Source organism: Arachis stenosperma, chromosome 9 (assembly GCF_014773155.1).
Source record: "Arachis stenosperma cultivar V10309 chromosome 9, arast.V10309.gnm1.PFL2, whole genome shotgun sequence".
Classification (NCBI taxonomy): Eukaryota; Viridiplantae; Streptophyta; class Magnoliopsida; order Fabales; family Fabaceae; genus Arachis; species Arachis stenosperma.
Genome location: NC_080385.1, coordinates 101,487,935 through 101,498,632, shown reverse-complemented (window position 1 = coordinate 101,498,632; position 10,698 = coordinate 101,487,935). Strand labels below are relative to the sequence as shown.

Below are 10,698 nucleotides of genomic sequence, written 5' to 3'. Positions count from 1 at the left end.
GCAGGGAGGTCAGAATCCAACAGCATCTGCAGTCCTTTTCAGTCTCTGAATCAGATTTTTGCTCAGGTCCCTCAATTTCAGCCAGAAAATACCTGAAATCATAGAAAAACACACAAACTCATAGTAAAGTCCAGAAAAGTGAATTTTAACTAAAAACTAATAAAAATATACTAAAAACTAACTAAATCCTACTAGAAACATACTAAAAACAATGCCAAAAAGCGTACAAATTATCCGCTCATCACAACACCAAACTTAAATTGTTGCTTGTCCCCAAGCAACTGAAAATCAAATAAGATAAAAAGAAGAGAATATGCAATGAATTCCAAAAACATCTATGAAGATCAGTATTAATTAGATGAGCGGGGCTTTTAGCTTTTTGCCTTGAACAGTTTTGGCATCTCACTCTATCCTTTGAAATTCAGAATGATTGGCTTCTTTAGGAACTCAGAATCCGGATAGTGTTATTGATTCTCCTAGTTAAGTATGATGATTCTTGAACACAGCTACTTTATGAGTCTTGGCCGTGGCCCAAAGCACTTTGTCTTCCAGTATTACCACCGGATACATACATGCCACAGACACATAATTGGGTGAACCTTTTTAGATTGTGACTCAGCTTTGCTAGAGTCCCCAATTAGAGGTGTCCAGGGTTCTTAAGCACACTCTTTTTGCCTTGGATCACAACTTTATTTCTTTTTTTCTTTCTTTTTCTCTTTCTTTTTTTTTTCGTTTTTCTCCTTCTTTTTTTTTTTGTATTCACTGCTTTTTCTTGCTTCAAGAATCATTTTGATGATTTTTCAGATCCTCAGTAACATGTCTCCTTTTTCATCATTCTTTCAAGAGCCAACATTCATGAACCACAAATTCAAAAGACATATGCACTGTTTAAGCATACATTCAGAAAACAAAAGTGTTGCCACCACATCAAAATAATTAATCTGTTATAAAATTCAAAATTCATGCAATTCTTCTCCTTTTCAATTAAGAACATTGTTTATTTAAGAAAGGTGATGGATTCATAGGACATTCATAACTTTAAGGCATAGACACTAAGATACTAATGATCATAAGACACAAACATAAACATAAGCATGAAAATTTCGAAAAACAGGAAAATAAAGAACAAGGAGATTAAAGAACGGGTCCACCTTAGTGATGGCGGCTTGTTCTTCCTCTTGAAGGTCTTATGGAGTGCTTGAGCTCCTCAATGTCTTGTGGAGGAAAGTGCATCCCTTGAGGCATCTCAGGGATCTCATGATGAGAGGGGTCTCTTGTTTGCTCCATCCTTTTCTTAGTGATGGGCTTGTCCTCATCAATGAGGGTGTCTCCTTCTATGTCAACTCCTACTGAATAACAGAGGTGACAAATGAGATGAGGAAAGGCTAACCTTGCCAAGGTAGAGGACTTGTCCGCCACCTTATAGAGTTCTTGGGCTATAACCTCATGAACTTCTACTTCTTCTCCAATCATGATGCTATGAATCATGATGGCCCGGTCTAGAGTAACTTCGGACCGGTTGCTAGTGGGAATGATTGAGCGTTGGATAAACTCCAACCATCCTCTAGCCACGGGCTTGAGGTCATGCCTTCTTAGTTGAACCGACTTTCCTCTTGAATCTCTCTTCCATTGGACGCCCTCTTCACAAATGTCAGTGAGGATTTGGTCCAACCTTTGATCAAAGTTGACCCTTCTTGTGTAAGGATGTTCATCTCCTTGCATCATGGGCAAGTTGAATGCCAACCTCACATTTTCCGGACTAAAATCTAAGTATTTACCCCGAACCATTGTAAGCCAATTCTTTGGGTTCGGGTTCACACTTTGATCATGGCTCTTGGTGATCCATGCATTGGCATAGAACTCTTGAACCATTAAGGTTCCGATTTGTTGAATGGGGTTGGTGAGAACTTCCCAACCTCTTTTTCGAATCTCATGTCGGATCTCCGGATATTCACTCTTTTTTAGTTTGAAAGGGACCTCGGGGATCACCTTCTTCAAGGCCACAACTTCATAAAAGTGGTCTTGATGCACCCTTTAGATGAATCTCTCCATCTCCCATGACTTGGAGGTGGAAGCTTTTGCCTTCCCTTTCCTCTTTCTAGAGGTTTCTCCGGCCTTGGATGCCATAAATGGTTATGGAAAAACGAAAAGCAACGCTTTTACCACACCAAACTTAAAAGATTTGCTCGTCCTCGAGCAAAAGAAGAAAGAATAGAGGAGAAGAAGAAGAAAATGGAGGAGATGGAGGAGGTTGTGTGGTTCGGCCAAAAGGGGGTAGAAGGAGTGTTTAGGGAGTGTGAAAATGAAGGAGTGAAGATTGGTTTATATAGGGGTGAAGGGAGGGGTAGGGTTCAGCCATTATGGGTGGGTTTGGGAGGGAAAGTGGTTTGAATTTGAATGGTAAGGTAGGTGGGGTTTTATGAAGGATGGATTTGAGTGGTGAAGAGAAGATGGGATTTGATAGGTGAAGGGTTTTTGGGGAAGAGGTATTGAGGTGATTGGTGAATGGGTGAAGAAGAAAGAGGGTGGTGGGGTTGGTGGAGATCCTGTGGGGTCCACAGATCCTGAGGTGTCAAGGAAAAGTCATCCTTGCACCAAATGGCATGCAAAAATGCTTTTTGAGCCAATTCTGGCGTTAAACGCCGGGCTGGTGCCCATTTCTGGCGTTTAACGCCAGGTTCTTGCCCTTTCCTGGCGTTTAACGCCAGTCTGGTGCCCCTTTCTGGCGTTAAACGCCCAGAATGGTGCCAGACTGGGCGTTAAACGCCCATCTGCTAGCCTTACTAGCGTTTAAACGCCAGTAGGTTCTTCCTCCAGGGTGTGCTGTTTTTCTTCTTGTTTTTCATTCTGTTTTTGCTTTTTCAATTAATTTTGTGACTTCTCATGATTATCAACCTACAGAAAACATAAAATAACAAAGGAAAATAGATAAAATATGACATTGGGTTGCCTCCCAACAAGCGCTTCTTTAATGTCAGTAGCTTGACAGAGGGCTCTCATGGAGCCTCACAAATGCTCAGAGCAATGTTGGAACCTCCCAACACCAAACTTAGAGTTTGAATGTGGGGGTTCAACACCAAACTTAGAGTTTGGTTGTGGCCTCCCAACACCAAACTTAGAGTTTGACTGTGGGGGCTCTGTTTGGCTCTGATTTGAGAGAAGCTCTTCATACTTCCTCTCCATGGTGATAGAGGGATATCCTTGAGCCTTAAACACAAAGGATTCTTCATTCACTTGAATGATCAGTTCACCTCTATCAACATCAATCACAGCCTTTGCTGTGGCTAGGAAGGGTCTGCCAAGGATGATGGATTCATCCATGCACTTCTCAGTTTCTAGGACTATGAAATCAGCAGGGATGTAATGGTCTTCAATCTTCACCAAAACATCCTCTACAAGTCCATAAGCTTGTTTTCTTGAATTGTCTGCCATCTCTAGTGAAATTCTTGCAGCTTGCACCTCAAAGATCCCTAGCTTCTCCATTACAGAGAGAGGCATGAGGTTTACACTTGACCCTAAGTCACACAGAGCCTTCTTGAAGTTCATGGTGCCTATGGTACCAGGTATGGAGAACTTCCCAGGGTCTTGTCTCTTTTGAGGTAATTTCTGCCTAGATAAGTCATCCAGTTCTTTGGTGAGCAAAGGAAGTTTGTTCTCCCAAGTCTCATTTCCAAATAACTTGTCATTTAGCTTCATGATTGCTCCAAGGTATTTAGCAACTTGCTCTTCAGTGACGTACTCATCCTCTTCAGAGGAGGAATACTCATCAGAGCTCATGAAAGGCAGAAGTAAGTCCAATGGAATCTCTATGGTCTCATTTTGAGCCTCAGATTCCCATGGTTCCTCATTGGGGAACTCAGTGGAGGCCAGTGGACGTCCATTGAGGTCTTCCTCAGTGGCCTTCACTGCCTCTCCTTCCTCTCCAAATTCGGCCATGTTGATGGCCTTGCACTCTCCTTTTAGATTTTCTTCTGTATTGCTTGGGAGAGTACTAGGAGGGAGTTCAGTAACTTTCTTGCTCAGTTGTCCCACTTGTGCCTCCAAATTCCTAATGGAGGACCTTGTTTCAGTCATGAAACTTTGAGTGGTTTTGATTAGATCAGAGACCATGGTTGCTAAGTCAGAGGTGTTCTGCTTAGAACTCTCTGTCTGTTGCTGAGAAGAAGATGGAAAAGGCTTGCCATTGCTAAACCTGTTTCTTCCACCATTATTGTTGTTGAAACCTTGTTGAGGTCTCTGTTGATCCTTCCATGAGAAATTTGGATGATTTCTCCATGAAGAATTATAGGTGTTTCCATAGGGTTCTCCTAGGTAATTCACCTCTTCCATTGAAGGGTTCTCAGGATCATAGGCTTCTTCTTTAGATGAAGCATCCTTAGTACTGCTTGGTGCATTTTGCATTCCAGACAGACTTTGAGAAATCAAATTGACTTGCTGAGTCAATATCTTGTTCTTAGCCAGAATGGCATTCAGAGTATCAATCTCAAGAACTCCTTTCTTCTGATTAGTCCCATTGTTCACAGGATTCCTTTCAGAAGTGTACATGAATTGGTTATTTGCAACCATTTCAATTAGCTCTTGAGCTTCTGTAGGCGTCTTCTTCAGATGAAGAGATCCTCCAGCAGAGCTATCCAAAGACATCTTGGATAGTTCAGAGAGACCATCATAGAAAATACCTATGATGCTCCATTCAGAAAGCATGTCAGAAGGACATTTTCTGATCAATTGTTTGTATCTTTCCCAAGCTTCATAGAGGGATTCTCCATCCTTCTGTCTGAAGGTTTGGACTTCCACTCTAAGCTTACTCAATTTTTGAGGTGGAAAGAACTTTTCCAAGAAGGCATTGACTAGCTTTTCCCATGAGTCCAGGCTTTCTTTAGGTTGTGAGTCCAACCATGTCCTAGCTCTGTCTCTTACAGCAAAAGGGAATAGCATAAGTCTGTAGACCTCAGGGTCAACCCCATTAGTCTTGACAGTGTCACAGATTTGCAAGAATTCAGCTAAGAACTGATGAGGATCTTCCAATGGAAGTCCATGGAACTTGCAATTCTGTTGCATTAGAGAAACTAATTGAGGCTTAAGCTCAAAGTTGTTTGCTCCAATGGCAGGGATAGAGATGCTTCTCCCATAGAAGTCGGGAGTAGGTGCATTAAAGTCACCCAGCACCTTCCTTGCATTGTTTGCATTGTTGTTGTTTTCGGCTGCCATGTCTTCTTCTTTGAAGATTTCTGTTAGGTCCTCTACAGAGAGTTGTGCCTTAGCTTCTCTTAGCTTTCGCTTCAAGGTCCTTTCAGGTTCAGGGTCAGCTTCAACAAGAATGCCTTTGTCTTTGTTCCTGCTCATATGAAAGAGAAGAGAACAAGAAAATGTGGAATCCTCTATGTCACAGTATAGAGATTCCTTGAGGTGTCAGAGAAGAAGAAAATTAGAAGGAAGAGGTAGAAGAATTCGAACTTAATCAGATAGAGTTCGAATTGTGCATTGAGAATGAGTGGTACTCCAAAAATAGAAGGATGTGAGAAGAGAGGAAGAAATTTTTGAAAATTAAGTTAAAAAGATTTAAAAACATTTTGAAAAATTGATTGATAATTTTCGAAAACTAAAAGTGGGAAATAAATAAAGTGATTTTTGAAAAAGATTTTGAAATTAGAATTTAAAAAGATATGATTGAAAACTCTTTTGAAAAAGATGTGATTAAAAAGATTTGATTGAAAAGATATGATTTGAAAACAATTTAAAAAAAGATTTGATTTTTAAAAATTAATGACTTGCCTAACAAGAAAAGATATGATTCAAACATTAAACCTTTCTCAACAGAAAAGGCAACATACTTGAAATGTTCAATCAAATCATTAATTGTTAGCAAGTATCTTTGAAAAAGAAAAAAAATTGATTTTGAAAAAGATTTGATTGAAAAGTTTTGATTTGAAAAAGATTTGATTTTGAAAAACTTTGAAAACTTGAAAAAAAATCTGAATTAAAAACAGAATCTTCCCTCTTGTGCTATCCTGGCGTTAAACGCCCAGAATGGTGCACATTCTGGCGTTTAACGCCCAATGCACTACCTTTTTGGGCGTTAAACGCCCAACCAGGCACCCTGGCTGGCGTTTAAACGCCAGTCTGTCCTTCTTCACTGGGCGTTTTGAACGCCCAGCTTTTTCTGTGTAATTCCTCTGCTGCATGTTCTGAATCTTCAGTTCCTTGTACTATTGACTTGAAAATAGAACCAAGATCAAATAAACAATGCATGCAAGACACCAAACTTAAAATTAGACACTAGACTCAAACAAGAAACATAAAATATTTTTGGTTTTTATGATTTTGAAATTTTTTTGGATTTTTCGAAAATTATATGGAAATAGAAAATAAAGGTTTCAGAATTCTTAATTTGGATTCCAGGAATCATTGCAATGCTAGTCTAAGACTCCGGTCCAGGAATTAGACATGGCTTCACAGCCAGCCAAGCTTTCAAAGAAAGCTTCGGTCCAAAACACTAGACATGGCCAATGGCCAGCCAAGCCTCAGCAGATCATTGCTCCAATAGCAAGTTTGATAGAAATCAACAAGCTCTTGTGATGATCAGTTGAAACCTCGGTCCAATAAGATTAGACATGGCTTCACAGCCAGCCAGACTTCAACAGATCATCATGAAACTCTAGAATTCATTTTTAAAGAAATTCTGAAAAATACCTAATCTAAGCAACAAGATGAACCGTCAGTTGTCCATATACAAAACAATCCCCGACAACGGCGCCAAAAACTTGGTGCACGAAATTGTGATCACTACAACTTCGCACAACTAACCAGCAAGTGCACTGGGTCGTCCAAGTAATAAACCTTACGCGAGTAAGGGTCGATCCCACGGAGATTGTTGGTATGAAGCAAGCTATGGTCACCTTGTAAATCTTAGTTAGGCAGACTCAAATGGGTATGGGTGATATACGAATAAAACATAAAGATAAAGATAGAGATACTTATGCAATTCATTGGTGAGAGCTTCAGATAAGCGAATGGAGATGCTTAGTCCCTTCTGTCTCTCTGCTTTCCTACTGTCTTCATCCAATCCTTCTTACTCCTTTCCATGGCAAGCTTATGCAAGGGTTTCACTGTTGTCAGTGGCTACCTCCCATCCTCTCAGTGGAAATGTTCAACGCACCCTGTCACGGCACGGTTATCCATCTGTCGGTTCTCAATCAGGCCGGAATAGAATCCAGTGATTCTTTTGCGTCTGTCACTAACGCCCCGCCCTCAGGAGTTTGAAGCACGTCACAGTCATTCAATCATTGAATCCTACTCAGAATACCACAGACAAGGTTAGACCTTCCGGATTCTCTTGAATGCCGCCATCAGTTCTTGCCTATACCACGAAGACTCTGATCTCACGGAATGGCTGGCTCGGTTGTCAGGCGAGCGCTCGGTTGTCAGGCGATCAACCATGCATCGTGTATCAGGAATCCAAGAGATATTCACCCAATCTAAGGTAGAACGGAGGTGGTTGTCAGTCACACGTTCATAGGTGAGAATGATGATGAGTGTCACGGATCATCACATTCATCAAGTTGAAGAACAAGTGATATCTTGGAACAAGAACAAGCGGAATTGAATAGAAGAACAATAGTAATTGCATTAATACTCGAGGTACAGCAGAGCTCCACACCTTAATCTATGGTGTGTAGAAACTCCATCGTTGAAAATACATAAGGTAGCACATACTGCTATAGGGTGATGCTGTTTGGTCTAAAGAATGCAGGAGCAACTTATCAAAGGCTAATGAACAGAGTCTTCAAGGAGCTCATCGGAAAGTCGGTTGAGGTCTACGTTGATGATATCTTGGTGAAAATCAGCTAAGTGGGAGACCTAGTCGGTGATCTAGAGGCCGTATTTGCATCCCTTCACAAGCATAACATGAGGCTCAATCCCCCTCAAATGCGCCTTCGCTATGGAGGCCAGGAAATTCCTTAGCTTCATGATAACCCAGAGAGGGGTAGAGGCCAATCCAGACAATTGTGAAGCCATCCTATGGATGACAAGCCCAGGGTGTATCAAAGACATGCAGAGGTTGGCCGGGAGACTCACAGCACTATCCCGTTTTCTCGGAGCCTCGGTGGTTAAAGCCCTCCCCTTCTTCAACCTCATGAAGAAGGTAATAGCCTTCGAATGGATGCCAGCATGTGAAGAAGCCTTCAACCACTTCAAGCAAATACTATCAGCTCTACCAGTCCTCAGTAAGCCAAAAGATGGCGAGGCCCTATTTCTATATCTGGCGGTTTTAGACGAGGCCTTGGTGGCCGTCCTCTTTCGCAAGGAAGGCAAAGCACAATAGCCGGCCTATTTCGTTAGCCGGTCTATTTCGTTAGCAAAGCACTGGAAAAAATGGCCTATGCACTCTTGACCTCCTCTCAAAGACTGAGGTAGTACATCCAAGGACATCGTATCATCGTAAGAATGGATCAAGCTATTCGCCAAATCCTGCAAAAAATCCAACCTGGTGGGACGAATTATGACATGGGCGGTTGAGCTATTGCAATACGGCTTGCACTACGAGCCCAGACATGCCATCAAAACCCAGGCAATGGCAGATTTCTTAGTGGAGGTAGCAGGAAATTCCCAGGAGAACTCGGGCACACGGTGGAAGCTCTACGTTGATGGAGCCTCCAACCAGACGTTCGAAAGAGCAGGGATAATACTCAAAAGCCCAACCGGGATGGTTTACGAGCAATCAATCAAATTTGACTTCCCAGTCTCAAACAACCAGGCCGAGTATGAAGCCTTGATCGGCGGCATACTCTTAGCAAAAGAGGTCGGGGCAGCACGAGTGGAAGTCAACAGTGACTCCCAAATTGTCACCTCTTAGGTCAACGGAACCTATCAGGCCAGAGATCCTCTGCTTCAAAAATACCTGGAGAGGGCAAAGAGTTTGAGCGAAGGCTTTGAGGAGCTCACTGTCCAACATGTCCCCAGGGAGAAAAATGTGAGTGCCGACCTCCTCTCAAAACTGGCAAGCACAAAACCGGGATTGGGGAACCAATTCTCTAATCCAGGGGCTGATTGAGGAGCCAACAGTGACCTTGTACGTAACGCAAACAACAGACTCCCCCTCATGGATCGACCATATTTTCGCTTTCTTAAGAGATGGTGATCTCCCTGAAGACAGGGAAGAGGCAAAGAAGATAAGGAGGGAAGTAGCCAAGTACGTGGCCATACAGGGCCAATTGTACAAATGGGGGACTCAGCCAACCCCTATTAAAATGCTTATGGCCTGATCACAGGTTACGTTTTAAGCGAGGTCCATGAAGGATATTGTGGGCAATATATTAGGGGAAAAGCGTTAGCCAGGAAGCTCATAAGAGCTGGCTACTACTGGCCATCCATGATGGCGGATGCCCAAGAGTTCGCGAAGAAGTGTAAAAAATGTCAAGAGAATGCCAACTTCCACAAGTCCCCGGCCACAAAGCTTAGCTCGATGATGGCCACTCGGCCTTTCGCCCAGTGGGGAATTGACCTTCTAGGCCCGTTCCCTGTTGGCCTGGGACAGGTCAAATACTTGATAGTAGCCATCGACTAATATACTAAATAGGTTGAAGCAGAACCGTTGGCCAGCATATCATTGGCTCATTGCCAAATGTTCATATGGAGGCAGGTGGTCTCTGGTGCGGTATTTTATAACCCAAAAATTAACCGGCAAGTACACCGGGTCGTACCAAGTAATACTTTACATGAGTAAGGGTCGATCCTACGAGGATTGATGGATTAAGCAACAATAGTGTTTGATAGGCTTAGTTAGAAAAATAGAAAATAATGTTTAGAAGTTCAAAAGCATTAACGGTAAATTCAGAATATTAAAGATAGGCAGATAAATAAGTTGGGAATAAAATATTGAGAAGGCAGTTAAGGCTTTATAGTTATCTATATTTCTGGATTTACCTTTCTTACTAACTATTTTAATTATGTAGGATTTAATTTATGACAAATTATATGTGACTAGACCCTAATTCCTTAGACCTTTCTAGTCTCCTCTAAAATTCATTAACTACCAATTCCTTGGTCAATTAATTCCAATTAGAAGCTACATGATCAAATTCCAGTTTATATGCCACAAAACTCTAATTACCCAAAAATAAAAGGATTATATGTCACGTATCCTGTTAAATCCAGATAATTAAAATTTAGGAGAATATGTTTTCAAGCCGTTGTTCAAGTAAAGAGCTTTTCCAAGTTCTACAAGAACTCAAATAGAAAGAGGGTCATACTTCTGTTCCACCCAAATTCATAAAATAAAGAGTGAAAACAATTCTTAAATTATAAATTCATGCATAAATTAAAATAGAAAAAGCAAGAAAATCAATCCATACAAATAGATAGAGCTATTAACCTTAACAGTGGAGGTTTAGTTGCTCATTGAATATGGAATGTAAATTTGTATAGAATTCCCTAATGGAATCCCCCTTCTGGAACCTCCTAATAGAAGAGAAGTCTCTCCTTTTTATAACTAATCCTAATTAATTTAAAATCTAATATCTAAAATTAAGATAATATCTTTTCCTATTTTCAAATTCAAATTTGAATTTAAATCAGAATTAATTAACTACTCCGCGTCTTGTAATGTGGGGACCACTTGGCTTCACTGGATCCGTGCCTAACTTGGGTGCTAAAATGGGGCCCAAAAATCACCCCCAGCGTTTTCTGCGTTGTCTGCAT

General features: G+C 41.3%; 1 non-coding gene across 1 annotated transcript; it reads left to right on the top strand.

Annotated features, from left to right (window-relative positions):
- The first annotated feature begins 4,695 nt into the window (after positions 1-4,695).
- On the top strand, positions 4,696-4,803 carry LOC130953869 (small nucleolar RNA R71). Its single transcript, XR_009076030.1, has one exon. It is a non-coding gene; the product is annotated as a small nucleolar RNA R71 (small nucleolar RNA).
- Positions 4,804-10,698: the final 5,895 nt, after the last annotated feature.